Below are 18,780 nucleotides of genomic sequence, written 5' to 3'. Positions count from 1 at the left end.
AACCTTCGCAATAAAAAAACTGTCAGTTCTAGAGAAACGTAATTAAATAACGTATCAGCACGTAGTTCCGCTCCCCAGTTATTCAAATACTCGAAAATAAGAGGTGATGAAATCATGAACTTCCCGTCTCTCTGCAATTCTCTCTTACAGAGGGAGCTTGAGAAGATTCTTGGGGTGCCGATGTGTTTCAGATTCTACCCAAGAGGTAACTTGCCGACGAAGCATATAACCCAATGAAAGGGACAGCTGTAGAAAAACCGACCCTTAATTGAAGTAGAAAATGCCAGAAAAATAGAAGGAATTTGAGTTTATCGGCTTCTTGATCGCTGTTTAAGACCGACGCATGCCATTACATTCAATGTTTATTAAAAAGAATGAGACAATTTCCCGGATGCCTGTTCTCGGTCAGCAGAATATGATTCAACCAGTGGAAACATTTCCGTGAAACCTATTTGGCGAGCTAATCGTGAAACAAAACCCGAATTTTTAATTTGAAAAATGAAGTCGAATACCAGATACTCATGATTCTGATATATTTGACTGCTGAACCTACACAAAGAGTCGTCTTTTAAAATCAAAAGGGGGAAGAATTATCATCCCAAATTCATACGGTTACAAAAGAATAAAACTACAGATATAGCCTTTTTGTCAAACTTTATACCAAACTGAGCAATATAAGCCCATGATGAGGACGCAGAAATCTGGGTAAAATATTTTTATAAAGGCATGATCCTAGAAAATGATTATTCATGAAAAACCTTTCTCTCTAAAATATACATTGGTGATCTGTGCTTATTGCAAGATGTCGCGTTTTCCTCCATCTGACAATACAGTTATGGCAGTATAAATCTGGGATATTGCTCAGCATGGCATATTTGTGAGGCAGCGGAATTATCCTCAGTTTCCATATTTGAACTTTTTCTGATAACAGTAGTTACTTATTTTGATGACTGTTCGCTGGATCTACATTTTCATTCCAGGATAATTAAATAACAACAACGTAAGAAATTCACACAAAAAGTATCCTTTCTTTCAAGTTCTCCCGGTAAGGTCAAAGATACGAATTACCGTTACCAACACAACAAAGGAGGAATTCCATTTATCCCTTGAATTCCGTGAAGCAAGGAATACCAATGTCTTAGTAAATCTGAAAAATAATCGAGGTAATATTCGCCATAATATTTCCTACCGCTGATCATAATGAGAAACACGTTAAACTTCTCTTTCTGGTTTCGCGAATGTAATTACAATAATGGTCACTAATTACTGTAAGATTAATCTAATGCTTCTCTTTATGTCTCTAAAAGATGTTTTCCACAGACGAATCTTAATTCTCCCAGCTACCAGTTTCTTTTCTTTTCTTTCTTTCGTATAATACAGTCAGGAGATAAATTAGATGCATTAAGAGATAGGCCCCGTTACCGCCTAAAAGCGGTTGTGCGTCAGACGGAATTAAAATAAAACTCGAATTTAAATCACATTCACGTAGCCCCGGTTTGGAACTGACAAATAATGCTGAACACGATTAGCCAGCTTCATCATTAAGACCAGACCGGTCATATTTGTTTCGGGAAACTATTTCAAAAAGGCATGCAACGAATCAAAGGCGAAAGACCTCACAGAACTGGACGCGGGTTAGTTCGAAACCAGAGCCCAGGAATGAACAAACTGGAGCTGGGAGGAGGAGAGTAAATAGATAGTAGGCTTCACAGACGAGGCTGTAGAAAAACCGACCCTTAATTAAAATGGAAAATGCAAAAAAGAAATATTAGGATTATGTTTGACATTAATGATTATCGGTTATTACTCTGCCTAAAACAATAAATGGCCGTACTTCCAATGTTGATTTAAGAACAAGTCATGTTTTTCATGAGGGTTCTTTCTCTCCCATTTATAACCAAATGGTTTAAAAAAAGCGCTTAGGAGTTAACTAATGGGGCGAAACCTTGACGAACAAAGGGTACAAGTTCACTGATATTTGTCCTCTCAAAAATACAGTAACACACACACACACACACACACACACACACACACACACACACATATATATATATATATATATATATATATATATATATATATATATATATATATACAGGGTGAACCAAAAGCATTTAATTGTAAATGTAATAGTTCATAAAAATTTAATTGTGTTAGTTACTATAACACAATTAAATTTTTATAAACAATTATTACATTTACTGTATGTGTAATCTCAAAGTATAAGAGATCATCTACTGTCCACCTGCTTTTGGCTCACCTTATGTGTGTGTGTGTGTGTGTGTGTGTATATATATATATATATATATATATATATATATATATATATATATATATATATATATATATATATATAAGATGAACTCAATACGCACTTTGATTATTAGAGCCTACAATGTTTGTTGTGATTTTAATTTATTTCATCAAGATATGGTTTTCCTCCAGAATTATTTTTCTGAAAACTCATATCCCATTTTTTGTATTTTACAAAGTTCTGAAATTTTTTTAAATGAAAAGTTTTGTCCCAGACCGGTGTACAGTACTGCTAGTAAAGATGTAAAGTACATTAAATTGCCTTACCTTGGTCATAGTAGCTATATGGTCCGAAAAAAGTTACAAGAAATACTTAAGCATTGTTTCCCTCAAATCAGTTTCCGGTTTGTTTTTGTAATCCTTTTACAATGAGATCACTTTTGAGAGAGAAGCCTACTCCGCCTGTGGACCTTAATTCCTGTGTCGTTTACTTGTTCACTTGTTCGCAGTGTGGTCTGCGATACGTGGGATCTAGTTCCCGCTGGCTCAGACACAGAATTTTGGAACACAGAGGTCTTTCTATTAGAACTAGGTTTCCCCTTTCCAAACCACCCTTTTCTGCCATTAGAGAACACAGTTTAACACAGGACCATCCTTTCACTGACCTGGATTTTCGGGTACTGTCTTTTTGTTCAAATAGACTGGACCTTTTAATTTCAGAGTCGCTGACTATTAAAAAGATGAAGCCGGAATTGAACAACAACTCGTCTGGTATTCAACTAGCTATCGTGTAATTTCATAGTAGGTACTCAATTAGGTTGTTAAATATTTTACTTTGTGAGTGGTAGTTTGTTTACATTTCACTTTAGTTTTATTTTCATATTTTTATGTTTGTGTTTTTAATTTTTCGTTATTTTACGTCTCACCCTTTTAGTTTGTATTTACTTGTTCATTTTATATATTTCCTTAGTATTTTTGCTGAAGATTTATTATGACAATTCATTTTATTGTAATTTTACTGATTCTCATCCTTGTCGGTTTTTTTCAGCCTGATGATGAGGTTTTATACCTCGAAAGCTTGTATAATAAAGAATGTTCTTCCTGGTCTTGGCAATATTATTTATCATTAAGCTATATATATATATATATATATATATATATATATATATATATATATATATATATATATATATATATATATGTATGCATATATATGATAATTTCTATTATAAAGCTCATTTTCGTGAAGATAAAAGACAAGTATTCCACAGACATCCAGTAACTGTGAAACGATTTAAAACTTTAATCTATTTTACGCTAGAATCTGTCATCGGGAACAAATACCAATTAAGTTTAACTTGATACTGAGCTTATTATAGCGAAAGACCTTATAAATCAATGGGATGCTACTTCTTAAAAGATAAAATGAAAATAGAACCTTGGACTGAATAATCATAACAGCACCTCAAGGAAACAAAAAAAAAAAAAAAAATTAGAAGTATCAAAAGAACTTGGGCCATCAGACTCATGCTCTTACCGAACGATGTTACATTCTTTCAAAGTCTAATGCCACCAAAGTGTAAAAATGTACTGAGTAACACTGTATCACTTGAAAGAACAAAAAGATCCCAGTGGGCAATTTCACGACGTTAACGGACCACAGCAGAATTGTATCAGGAATAACTGCTAAAACCCATACATGCTCACATGATTAGTGGTTAGAAACTGACATATAAGTACTGATTATTAACATGTCACTGCATCACCTTAAGACTGAAGGTTTTACTTAGCGACATGATTGGGGTAACATCTCCATGAAGGCTCCACCGTTCAAATCATATTTAGCACACTAATCTGGCACTAACATATTACTGATTTTAACATACGTCACTGTAACACTGAAAGTTTGAAAGTATTTCATAATGACAATGACTGGATTCCATCAGTTTACTACTGCAGGCTTTAAAGTTTCACTGCCACATCCTCTAGCTGACATAATCGGCAGCCATTCATTTTAGTGCCCTTGTAGTGCGCCTAGAAGTCACCCACATTATTTGTTCCTGGTTCTAACTGAGCACCCAGTTGAACACGAGTTGAACACCCAGTTGAAACAATAAGAATATCAAGAAAATGGAAGAATTCCAAGCTAACAACTTAGTCCCAACAACTGCTGTGGAAGCTGTGATGAAACTTCCACAAAATAATAATAATAATAATAATAATAATAATAATAATAATAATAATAATATTGAGAATGATAATACAATCAAGGGGACAATGACAAATCCTGCTCTCCATCATTGATATCGCTGAAGCCTAGGATGGGTACTAACATCAATTAGTATGTCATCAGCAAGTGGGCAGAGCCACGGTGAAGAGACGTTTTCTCCAAATCTAAACTTCTCTTCACTGTGGGTGGGGCCTCATGACGTCATAGGTTAACGTCACTATTGTGTTCAAAACCCTTACCTGCGATTTTGATGGCTCTGGCATAGGAAACACACTTGTACTCTGATAAGTACCAGAACTATTGAACTTAGGTGCTAAATAATATTTGCAAAAATTAGGTAGGGTTATATACACTTGCCAACTTTCACCTTTATCCGATGCTTTGATAGAAAGGTGTTCCCAAAAAACCGTGTTTCATCGGCTCTGGATCACTTAGTAGCATATCAGCGGCATGGCGAAAGGTATTTATATAGTACAGGTAAGGAACAATTGCGTTATTTAGATATTGTATCCATATATACCTTTTTATGTACTATACTGTTTCCATCTGTAAATAATTTTACTTTTCTTGTAACCCACTTCATTATCAGCATTCCTAAAGGCACCAATCTAGTCAGGAAGTGAAATGGTTACATATTTTATTGTAAAAATAGCTCCATACAAGATCGATATATCGTATGTAAAGTACCCACAGTGGTGTATAAGGACGTTGCAAATTTCTCTTTCTTTGTTTACTGAGGGGAAGGGGGATTAGGAGCCCTATAATTTCCAACCTTCACTGCCAAACTCAGGATTAGCCGTCAGGTTCGGCAACCAATCAGATGTCACCTGGTCCTGACTGTGTTCCTAGTCGATCACCTTAACTACACCTCCGTCCCTATGGCTTTTCAAAACGGGGCAGACCTCACAAATAAATCTCCGTTGTCTCTAAGCTCTTGGTAATGAGAATCTACATTATCATTCAAATCAAGTGCTAATACATTAATTTGACACTAACATATCAAATGAATTTAGCGTTAATATAACATAAAATGAATTTAGCATTACTATAGCATCATTCACTACATATTTCAAGAGGCCAAATATCGTGACAAAGAATGAATCAGAAAAGGAAAGAGATCCAGTAAGTAGACTTTTTGAGTGTTGTCATTTCTGCGTCAAAAGCATAAGAGAACTAAATTGCAGCAAGGCAGATTGCAAACAGAGCATAACGTAACACGAAACCGCAATGAAAATAAGTTCATTTTAGAGAAAACGGCAAGAATTTAATGAAGAAACTGAGAAGATTTGGATAGGCAGCGCGGATGGACAGAATCGTCTACTGGGCAGAAGGAAATACCACCGCGGAAATAAGAAATAAGATTAACGAATGAAAATTTATAAGGATATAAATTGGGAATAGGGTAAAAGAGAGACCAATATCACCATCTATCAAGATGATGAGCATTAAATAATTCGCTTCTCTCTTTCAATTTTGGTTTCTCCTCACTCTCTTTCCTCGTTCCTGTTCTCCGCAATTTCCCTTCGATCACTCTTCCTCGGAAGCGACAAACGAAATTCATCTCCTTTCATCGTCATAAAAATAGATGCCGCCGATAGACAGGAATGAAAGTTATAAAGAATCATGGTCTCCGGAGAGAATTTCAAAAGGCCAAATATTCTCGTTCCTCCAAAGTAATAAAAAGGGGAATTGTTGGGGTCAGTCTTTTTCACAGTTCTGGCAATTTCATTCTATCGCCGATCGATCTAACTGGACTTCAGAGGGCGAAAAGTCCGACATTCAGAAACGTAATATGCTCTTATTTTAAAAATAGATCGCTAAGACGAACTCCTGATACTTCAGTACACAATCTTTTTATAATACTGCAATAAAATCTAACTGACCAATTATTGTTACTGAAATCATTTAACTTGCTGAACCAGCTTCCACAGAGAAAATTTTAGTATTGTATATAAAAAAACAGTAAACCAAGGCCAGTGAATAATAGTAGATAACTGACGAGAAATATAATAAGTCTAATTAAAAAAAAAACCATAAAAACAAAAATGAAAAAAAAAAATACAATTTTTGAAATTCCATATTGTTTAGAAGGAAAAAACCTATCACTAACTCGGATGGCTACAACACAAATATTCGGGAAATTCAGTGAAAAGTTTAAATCCATCAGTACCAACAAACTGTTCCAACGAACAGTAATCGCTGATTAATGCTTTGTTGCAAAACTTGCTCATTTAATGCAGCTAGAACAACCCAAATACAGAATTTCATATAAAAATGCAATAATACGCATACACGCTCAGATATATATATATATATATATATATATATATATATATATATATATATATATATATATATATATATATATTATATTTATACATAATATATATTCTGATTATATATATATATATATATATATATATATATATATTACATTTATACATAATATATATTCCGATTATATATATATATATTATATATATATATATATATATATATATATATATATATATATATATATATATATATATATATATATATATATATATATGCATGTGTGTGTTTGTGGGGCCTGAACGAGCCCAAGTGTGTCTTTCGAGTAGTCATTTGGACGTCTTAGCTATGTGAAACTTGAAATAAGTCAATTAAATACTTTGCCGGTTTTTTTTTACAGTACGTGAAACCAAAACTTCGCTTTTGTGGATATGTTTTATTTTTCCATGTCTTAAATTCCATGTTCTTGACGATATACAAACTTGAAATCTGCTATGCAAAACAAAGGGGGTCCACAATACTTATTCCAAAAATAGGATCAAAGCAAAGTTTCTGACAGTATCTAGAACGAGGTCTTAGATACGAGTCACCGAAACACTCAATATTGCAACCACGATATATTTTAAACGACACAGAAATTATACTGAAACATCTACTTTTCAACATCAGGTCATGGGCTGCGAAATTCTACATAATACCGAGGTTTAGTTAGACGTTTATGCAACTAAAATTTTAAAGCTAGAAATTATAAATGGGAAGAGCTCTAGCGTTAAAGATTGGTGATCACAGGCTAATATAATTATGAATCCAATTTCTGCTGTCTCTAGAATATCAAATGGTAACGAAGAGTTTATCAGATTATCAAAGGAGTTTAAATATGAGTATGAAGCGACTTATGCTGTGGAGGTTTTACCGTACAATTTGTTCACTGATGAATCAGCATATAAGCGATGAATGTACCAGTGACTGTCGAATAGTTTTCTCTGAAGCCACTGTCTGTTAGAGGAAATGGCTTAATGTCATATATATATATATATATATATATATATATATATATATATATATATATATATATATATATATACATATACATATATATATATATATATATATATATATATATATATATATATATATATATATATATATATATATATATATATATATATATATATATAGAAAAGCACAAAGTAAGTGCAATTATTCGGAAATACAAAGAAACAAAGAAAGCAAAGGGCACTAACCAAAAATGTTTCACATGAGGAAAGGTCCAAGCTGGTGCTGTTCAGCTGTGCAACGGGAGATGCAGAACACTTCTTCCGAGCCTCTGAATATTTCCGTCTTTACAGGACAAGTTGCTGTCACTAGGCGATACCTGAAAATATATAAAAGCAGTGTTATTTTCTAAAGAAATGGCAATAAAATCGTCTATCTGGTTGCACAAGCTTTTGTTGAACAAAATGAGAGACCAGGAGAATATTAATATTGACATTTTCATTAGAGATATTCGTGACCATCCAATTGCCACGAGATCTAAAAGAGAACAGAATTTACTTCCCGAATTCATAGTTCAAAAACCCGAGCTTTCATCCCACCACTGGAATAAAGGAATATACAGTTAACATTTATAGATATTTGAATTACATGGAAAGCAATCCTTTTACACAAAACAGTTTCAAAATTTTTGGGTGTGCGAGCGGAGGAGCAGGGTGGGCGGGTGGAAGGGGGTGACAGCATGGAGAAAGAAGGACAGAAGGGCCAAGATTATAGAAAGAAGGACAGAAGAGTCAAGATTATAGAAAGAAGGACAGAAGGGCCAAGATTAGATGGAAATACGTAATGACTTATCCTTTTTATCATCATTATAGTTGATGTTTTTATCATTATCATCTACAGTAATGATAAAAGCACGAATTTTAGCAACAGCAAAGATACTAATGAAACTTATATTCCAGTTGAATAAAATGTCATTCGTAATACCACGGCCATTTTCACTGTTTACTTCTCCAGTCAAAAATGAAATCCATCATTATGCCTTCACGGTAAAAAGTTTCCAGTGAGAATGCTTGACTCTCATGAAGAGTCAGTCATCCTCTCACATACATATAGAGCTTTAGAATTTCAGGGGAGGGTTTCAATGAATGGGGATGGAGTAGACATCCCAAGAGACGGGGCCTCCATTCGAAAATATTCCCGGAACTCTTATCACGCTCTGTTCCGGAATCCTCTACGCCGAGCCCCTAACCCCCTTGTGAAACATTCCTTTTAATTAAGAGAGTCGGGTATTGAAGAGAACTCCAACTTCCCGTCTTTGTGTCCTTGAAAAGCGAATGTGTTCCTTTCCGTATCCAAAAACATATCTTTTAAACATGGTCTACCTTTTAAAAGTGATACTCATATCTTATGAAAAATAGATGATGCATAATGGCCCTCCTAAAACCTTCTTAGAATCTCAATTCAATGGTTCGCTATTTTCTTAGCGGAAAGTTTACCTTCTTATTCAAGGATGAAAGGTCTGAGTGTTTATTGAATCTAATTAAATTTTCGTCGGTGCAGCTGCCAGGAGTTTATCTGTTTGTGTAGTGCAGGATGGTTACAGTAAATTTATTTGAATTAACTACTTAAATTTCAAAATCTGAATTTTTTCTTATATTAGTTGCTTTGGAAGAGTTAGAAATGCTAAAGCTCAGTGACTACTTGATGTGAAAATGTGTACGGTTCCTAAGGAATGTTGCTGCCTGCCCAAACGTTCCCTTGACATGAAATTCGCGAGGTCACCTACAGTGAACACTCAAAACATCTTCAGAGATTTCTCATCAGCAGCACATTGACTCCACTGCAAACATGCCATTCACCTACATCATGCAAATCTGCTTCTTGTATTTTAAGGTCCTTCCTTCCCAATACATCTTTCACATCATCTGTTCACTTCTTCCTTTCAACTTGACTTGTACAACCCATCTATCCTAACCAACTTAACACTTCTCTTGTACAGATCTCCACGTTTCTCGTCTTGCAATTCTTCTTACTCAACACATACCTTGCAAACAGTTCACTGCAGCAGCCTCAACTTTGTCTTCATTTCATTCGCACTCGGCCTCCACAGTTCATTGCAGCAAGGGATCAACAGTCCCCTTACTTAAGGCTAACGACCTCGCCTCGCCAGCGAAGAACAACAATTTTGAAAAAGCCTGGGCTTGTTTCCTGGGAAAATTGTTGAGGCCCTGTTGGACCAGGCAGTTGAAGTAGTGGGTGGGAGCCAGGCCAGGGAAAGGCAAGTGGTTTGAAACCGCAACCACATACATACATATGTATATAAACATATACATTCAATATGTATATGTTATATATATATATATATATATATATATATATATATATATATATTTAATACAGTCATTTAAATTTTTAATGAAATTTAAATTAAACAGGTAAAAGCACAAACAGACGTGCATATTCATGTGATACCACCATCACCAAGCATTTAGTTGAAAGACTGAAATCACAGTCATGTTTCGAGTCTTGTTTGCACAGTTTCTCTAATTTGCATTTAGATTTCTCTGAGGGATGGTTTTGGGCTCTCGTTCATTTCTTCACTTCCGTGTCATTTCATTTATTATGATTAGTTCATTTTACGTGCAACTAATGAAGAAAAATCGACCTGTCAATGTTCTTTTAATATTGAGCTTCGGTACATACTGTAAAACCCACATATTATCTTACAAAAGTTAACCATATCACAGTTTATTCTTCTGTGTTGCACTGAATTACAATAAAATTGGATTCACAATTATTTCTCGTTGTCCCAACGCCTTTCAAGAGTATTATGAAAGCGCGATTTATTAGCATAAACCCGTTCTAACAAATCCTTAGGCAAAGGTACTAAGGCCACTATTTTTTGGATTTAACAAAATATGCTATGGGTCAAGTTGTATTAAAACTTATTAGTTAAAAACACCAACATAAAACACACACTCTTTCTCTCTCAAATAGACATCCACTATATATATATATATATATATATATATATATATATATATATATATATATATATATATATATATGTATGTATGTATGTATATGTATGTATGTATGTATGTATGTATGTATGTATGTATGTATGTACAGTATGTATGTATGTATTGCAATTAATCCAGATGAAGGAAGTGTGAAAAGGAACGATGAAGTTTAGTTTAGCCCGACGGCTCCATCCTCCAAAGGATCTTGACGAGGGCAAATTTCCCTCGTCGAGGTCCGGTGGAGGAGGAAACCTCGAGCTAAACTAAACTATATCCTTTCTTTTCACACTTCCTTTGTGTGGATTACTTGCATATTATTATTTTTTATGTCTATGACGATTACAATGTATAAATTTATATATATATATATATATATATATATATATATATATATATATATATATATATATATATATATATAGTATATATATGTATATATATATATATATATATATATATATATATATATATATATATATATATACAAGTACCCATCAATTACCTACAGTCTCTTACACACACACACACACACACACACATATATATATATATATATATATATATATATATATATATATAATCTGCATTTACCTTATCTGCAATTCGACACTGTCTGCAGCATGAAACCAGCACCAAAGATATATGTGGAACATTAAAACAACTCAAAAATTTTCAAAAACTGCACTTCGATAACTGGCAACATTACACAGAAATGGTTGGGTAGGGTTACTGGGGGGTTGGAATGTCAGGAAAATTGTTACCCGTGTGAAGAGTGGTGGGGAGGTCAGGCAGCATGGGAAGGGAGCAGTTGGCAATGCTGCGTGGGCAGAGGTAAGTGTTGGTAATGCTGCTCACAGGCATAAGCTTGCAGAGAAAGGGTTATGGCCGGGGGGGGGGGCGATTTAAAGGCCATATGGGATAGTTGGGGAGAGGTTTTGTAGCTTTCGTGACTGTTATTGGCTTAAAAGCACAAAACTTGATATCACTTTATCACTTTTAAGCAGATGATATGAAACGTCACCAGTTCAATAGTGTATGGCAGAGGGTAGTGGGTGGGCATATCAAGAATGCCAAGACAAGTTAAAGAAGTATGCAGGGGACTATGGGAAGATGGCTGAGAGTCAGGTCCACAAGGTGATGGCTAAACCCTATGGGTGAGGACACTGGTTTCATTAGCAAAGGGCTGCTGGCATGCACATGGGTAGTACTGAACTGAAGGCTGCTGCAATGAAGTTTGCATGTCTGCATTCATGTGCAGACCTTAAGACCTCAGATAGTTGGTTGTTTTGGTTCAAGGTTCAATATGGGCTTTCAACAAAAATACTCACGGAGAATCTTTGGATGCTTTCTAAGAAGGAATAGAGAAATCTCAGCAGACAGTGTTTCACACAGTCGATGTGGCAGGTTCATTCAGCTGTGAATCTGGTGTCACTCTGCCACCTCCCAATGACCAGAACTCTCTCTGCTCCTCAGTGTCAATTCCAACCAGTTCACCATTTCATTATCTCAGGAGGTACAGGAGGTACAGGACCTTGATGATACAGTGGTGTTGGAGAAGGGGGAGGACTTTTTAAGTCTTATATCTCTTCATGTGTTTAGGCAAAATAGGAAAAAGAAAGTGACACCCATTTTATACAGTACTGTTACCAGTGCGTACAGTACCCTACCATCTCGTATGTTGTGCAAGTAAAAAAAGAAGTGTGATGGTTGTTGCTTATATACACATATTTAGCATTAACAGTTATCGGTTTTGACAAGGTGGGGGAGTAACACAGAGTTGCCTTTTGACATCCGTAGTTTTTTTTCACCTTATCTGAATTTGACCTTATCCGGCAGGGTTTGCTCTATTACTGTGGCTACAGGAGAGATTACTGTACATATATATGTATATGCAATATATAACATATATATATTATATATATATATATATATATATATATATATATATATATATATATATATACAAAGTAGCCCATCAATTACCTACAGTCTCATACACACACACACACACACACACACATATATATATATATATATATATATATATATATATATATATATATAATCTGCATTTACCTTATCTGCAATTGACACTGTCTGCAGCATGAAACCAGCACCAAAGATATATGTTGAACATTAAAACAACTCAAAAATTTTCAAAAACTGCACTGATAACTGGCAACATTACACAGAAATGGTTGGGTAGGGTTACTGGGGGTTGGAATGTCAGGAAAATTGTTACCCGTGTGAAGAGTGGTGGGAGGTCAGGCAGCATGGGAAAGGAGCAGTTGGCAATGCTGCGTGGGCAGAGGTAAGTGTTGGTAATGCTGCTCACAGGCATAAGCTTGCAGAGAAAGGGTTAAGCGATTGTAAAGGCCATATGGGATAGTTGGGAGAATGACTGTTATTGGCTTAAAAGCACAAAATCTGATATCACTTTATCACTTTTAAGCAGATGATATGAAACGTCACCAGTTCAATAGTGTATGGCAGAGGGCGAGTGGGTGGGCATATCAAGAATGCCAAGACAAGTTAAAGAAGTATGCAGGGGACTATGGGAAGATGGCTGAGAGTCAGGTCCACAAGGTGATGGCTAAACCCTATCATGAGGACACTGGTTTCATTAGCAAAGGGCTGCTGGCATGCACATGGGTAGTACTGAACTGAAGGCTGCTGCAATGAAGTTTGCATGTCTGCATTCATGTGCAGACCTTAAGACCTCAGATAGTTGGTTGTTTTGGTTCAAGGTTCAATATGGGCTTTCCAACAAAAATACTCACGGAGAATCTTTGGATGCTTTCTAAGAAGGAATAGAGAAATCTCAGCAGACAGTGTTTCACACAGTTGATGTGGCAGGTTCATTCAGCTGTGAATCTGGTGTCACTCTGCCACCTCCCAATGGCCAGAATTCACCATTTCACTATCTCAAGGAGGTACAGGAGGTACAGGACCTTGATGATACAGTGGTGTTGGAGAAGGGGGAGGACTTTTTAAGTCTTATATCTCTTCATGTGTTTAGGCAAAATAGGAAAAAGAAAGTGACACCCATTTTATACAGTACTGTACTGTGCGTACAGTACCCCTACCATCTCGTATGTTGCGTGCAAGTAAAAAAAAAGAAGTGTGATGGTTGTTGCTTATACACATATTTAGCATTAACAGTTATGCGGTTTTGACAAGGTGGGGGAGTATGGGTACAGAGTTGCCTTTTGACATCCGTAGTTTTTTTTCACCTTATCTGGAATTTGACCTTATCCGGCAGGGCCTTGCCTCTATTACTGTGGCTACAGGAGAGATTACTGTACATATATATGTATATGCATGTATATATATATATATATATATATATATATATATATATATATATATATATATATATATATATATATAATATGTGCATATAGAATGGAATATACAATCTTGGCAAAAAGGCCAAGCGCTGGGACCCATAAGGTCATTCAGTGCTGGAAAAGAAAATAACGGTAAAAAAGGTTTGAAAGGTGTAACAGGAGGAAAACCTCCCAGTTGCACTATGAATAAATTGTTAGGAGAGAGTGGAAAGGAAGCTGGAAGAAAGAGAATATGAACGGAGGCACATAAATGTGCATAAAGTGTTATTACATACCCCCACGTTTCGGACAAGAGTCCAGCAAGCGGAAGATGGATCAAAGACGGAGTCAGAGACGACGACTGGAAAACGTAAGAGAAGTTGACAGAGAGTAAGGGGCGTTAATGCATCACGGTAACAACTAGGAACTTGAATTCGTTAGTGATAAAGGAATGTTCAATTTTCTTTTCCTTGAGAGAGAGAGAGAGAGAGAGAGAGAGAGAGAGAGAGAGAGAGAGAGAGAGAGAATTTCATGTGGACAAAAAAGCTTGGCACCGAGATTTAAGGAGAGAATTTGTTGATGGTATCTGCAAGAAGAAAGTGTGGTCTTAGCTCTTCTCTGTCTCTCTTTCTCTCTCATTCTGATTTTTCTCTTCCCTTCTGTGTGTGTGTTAAAAGGCTTAATCGACGGAGCAACTTTAGCAAAGTTAAAATCTCTCGCTTAATGGAGAGGTACGGAATTTTTGCATCAACTCGCTTAAAATTATGGTATTTAGTCAAAAGGCTCTTAACGTTCCAACAGAAGAACTAAAGGTTAAAGACGTTCATATAAAGAGGTACTTTGCTTTCATACAACGCTACAGTCATACAAATTGCTTTCATAGAATACTCTAGCCACACAAAGCACAACTGTTTTTGTAAACAAGCACTGGAGGGGGTGGGGGCCACCAGCAACAACAGCCATATACTAATACTTAAATATTCACATACAGTTGATCTTCAATAATCTTATCCCACTTTATCCTGGATGAAAGGATAAAAAACAACTACATATCTGCAGTTAAACAAACAAATATATAAATTTTATTTCAAAAACGTTATGATGATTTCTTTTACATCTTGACCTCCACGGCATAAAAAGATATTAATCCGGTTTATATTTAAGTTTTAAGAACACAATATAGTCGTTATAAATATAAGTCAACACAAGTTGTTGTAACAGAAGTAAATGCAAGTGCCAACCTCAATTTGTTTTATACTGGAGGCTACTTTCATCAGATGAGGGAACCATGTGCAAATCAGAAATGAGAAGATTCCAACAACTCTCTAGAATTGGGAAAGAAATGACATCCGAATAAAATTAATTAAGCAGTGCATGTTAAGGACCAGATGTAGTGGCCAAGGGCATTTTTCATGCACAAAAAAATACACTAACAACCCGTTTGTAAGCCTCACCAACAAAATTCTATGCATATGTCATTTTCATCCAATCCCAAATAAAATAATAACAAAAACACGACTTAAAATAATTCAGTGGTGATCAAAATATTCTAATGGACAAAAAATAAAAATGAAAAAATAAATAAAAAAATACTCAGTTAACCTCCAGAGATCACGTGTCATTAATGAGAACCCAACCAGGGCTTTTATTTAATCTTAGGAAACTTTACTTCTACAGAACCCCCAAGAACTCGTCTCTCATCCGATAGAAATAAAAGTAATGTTACAAACGACATGATAAATTGCAGTTTACTGCTATCTATAAGTTATTGTGCAATAAAATGTTTTTTTTTTTAACAATTCGGGAGTACTATGTGTACGTATCATGTACTAGTTACGTTTGAAATTTCAATTATAAATAGTTTTACTTATATACCTAATTTACCGTAATAAACATATCGCTACAAATAAAGTGGATAAATTTTCTTGAACTATACTAAACTTCAATAAACTGCCTTTCTAATGATTTATAGTTTATTGCTAATTATGCCAGCCACTGCTCGGTAAAGCATGATACTTCAATTTTTTACTGTAACTATCAAAGAAATTAGTAGCCTATAGAAGATAAGGTTCGGTGTAAAAGTGGCTCGAGGCAAGGGTGTGATACGTCTCTGTGGCTGCTCATTATCTCTATGGATGGAATGATACAAGACAGAGAAAGGACAGTACCATAAGTGCAAAGTTACAGGTGACAAAAGCAAGCTGGGTATTTGGCACAGAACGGCTGATGTCTGCAGATGATGCAGTAATGTTTCGGGGGTAGTGATGACAAACTGCAGAGGCTTGTAAGAGAGTTCGGAAAGAGTTTGCAAGAGAAGAAAGTCGAGAGTGCGTGGGACCAAGAGTATGGTTATGAGGGTAAATGGACACCAGGATAATAGAACAATGAATGATGGAAGAATGGAACGGGTTGATTTGTATAAGCATTCTGGAGTAAATATAAGAGATGGCAGCAGGATGAGAGAAGAGGCAAAACACGAGTAGGTGAAGCAAGAGAAGCATAACAATTAGTGAAATGTCCCGGGAAGCCAAGATAGGAATGCAAGAAGAGATTTTAGAGCTAATTGTCTGGTGAGAGTGGATGTTTAACCTTAATAGAGAAAAAAAGATGAAGCTCTTGAGATATATGGTTTGCATAACAGATAAGCCAAAACAAGAGCTGATATAATGGAATGTGCAGAAATAGGTATTAGTAGTAAAACGGTTAGTGTAGGGGAGTGGATGAATCCAGAATTATGGAGGGAGGGAGAGGCAGACCTAGAAAAGTTTGGGAAGATGGGGGTAAGAGAGATACTGAGAAGGAATGGCTTTAATATACAGCAAGCATGAGAATATGTGCATGAAACAAGTGATCAGCGCCGTATGTGTATGGGGTTTGACACAATGCTGATGAGCGTTCAGTGTCGGTGATAAAGTGGCTGATATTGCAAAAGTTTTAAAACATAGAATTTATCCCCAATTCAGCAGATAACGTGGCACTGACTGTTTATTTTTTTCTTTGGAGCCAACCCCCCCCGCCCCCCATCAGCGAAACCTGTAATTTAATGTTCAAACATAAGTAATTACTTTGACTTATATGATTGTTCTACAGACAATATTAACTTAGAATTTTAACTTTCAATTCCAAGTGCTTTCAGTACTTGTCTTGATAAAAGAACTGAAATGTTCGTCGATTTGTATATTCGGAGAGAGATATGCTCTTAATCATTGGATCACTGGGAAATCTCATAACACTATCGTTGTCTGTATAAATAATTGCTTCTGACAGGTGCACAGCTATTCAGACTCAACAATGCAATCGTGAAAGGCCTATTCACTAGATCATATCGCATTCGTTACGGCAACATCATGCTATAATGGATGACAAAGACGGGGATGTCAAAAGGGTTTGGTAAAGTGCTTTCCTACTTGGTGAATTTTCCATGAATATTAGGTGATATAAAATCTAATCTAGGAATAACCCGTATAATAAATTCAGCATCACGAAAAAGGTTAAAACTAAGAAATAAGATGAAAACTTCAAATGACTTATGACACAAAGTTTTCTTAATTCATTATTATAACTGAAGCCCGTTTCAATCTCAGAGGCAGAGGCATTTAGGGTATGAAGTCTGGAGTTCAGTTGCGTACTACTACCGAAGTTCTACAGTAGTGCCTTATGGTCTTAAGACCTTATGTGTTACCGGAGGTCTTATATTCCACAAGCAATTCAAACAGGCATAATGACAAACAAACATTTCAACAGTTCCATCTTAGGGTAAGCTAACTGAGAATTAGCTGAATTAGTCCTGGTCGGTACATATAAATGAAAAATCAAGCAAACTGCCCTTCTGGGAGCATTGAATACTAGGCTACTACTGGCATACAAACCGGTTTTCTTTATGCTTTTCCCAAGCCTAAGTCTTGTCACTGGTATTCTAGTGCATGATATGAATGAATACTACGGCTTTCTTAAAAAATAAACTGTCACTGAAAAATCTGAGAAAATTTTCAAACCAAGTCCGGGAATTATTTCCGTTACTCTACTTGCCATAGCGAGATTCGTGGCTATAATGATAGGCGTTAACCCATCTTTGCTACACGGTTGTTAATTTAGCATATCCGCTATATTTTCTGTAAGTCATATAATTTTCTGCCATTTAACATTTTTGGAAACAAAACAAAAGGATTGTAGAACTTTCTGAGGCACGGGAAAGGGCGGCAAGTGATAAGGGGTTTGTGAACGCCGCTTACACTAAGGTCCTGACTAGGCCTATCCTTAACCCTCAATTTCAGCTTTCCGCCATCGGTTACAGAAAATAATCAGAACCTGTTCTGGTGTACTATAGTCTTTTTTATTATAAATCAAAATATAATGCATTTTCTTACTAATAATATCACCAGTTCTTCACTATCAGCATGAAGAGCAATCGCGACCTACTTTATCCATACCTGACGATTAAACCGCATAATGACCATTACATACTTTCCTCTATCGTGGTTTTGAGAACGATAGATTTGGTTGGTTATGCCAAGTAAGAGATCTACTCCATGCCTCACTGCTCGCATTCCCTTTTAACACATTATCATACCTCGGACCGTCTATGGCGAGGAACGACGTAAGACTGACCTATCTAACCCAACCGACTAAGAATATGCTTCCTGAGCGGTCCTGGACACCCCCAACCCGTACTGAC

General features: G+C 35.7%; 1 long non-coding RNA gene across 2 annotated transcripts in view; it reads right to left on the bottom strand.

The window, feature by feature from the left end:
• LOC136829311 (uncharacterized) overlaps positions 1-18,780 on the bottom strand; it is a 118,942-nt gene that overhangs the window by 99,952 nt on the left and 210 nt on the right. For both annotated transcript variants that reach the window (XR_010850351.1, XR_010850352.1), the window contains exon 2: positions 8,002-8,132. This is a non-coding gene — a long non-coding RNA (uncharacterized lncRNA). The remainder of the gene's footprint in view (positions 1-8,001; positions 8,133-18,780) is intronic.

The sequence above is a fragment of the Macrobrachium rosenbergii genome, chromosome 44, assembly GCF_040412425.1.
Source record: "Macrobrachium rosenbergii isolate ZJJX-2024 chromosome 44, ASM4041242v1, whole genome shotgun sequence".
Classification (NCBI taxonomy): Eukaryota; Metazoa; Arthropoda; class Malacostraca; order Decapoda; family Palaemonidae; genus Macrobrachium; species Macrobrachium rosenbergii.
This window is presented reverse-complemented; position numbering and strand designations above follow the sequence as displayed.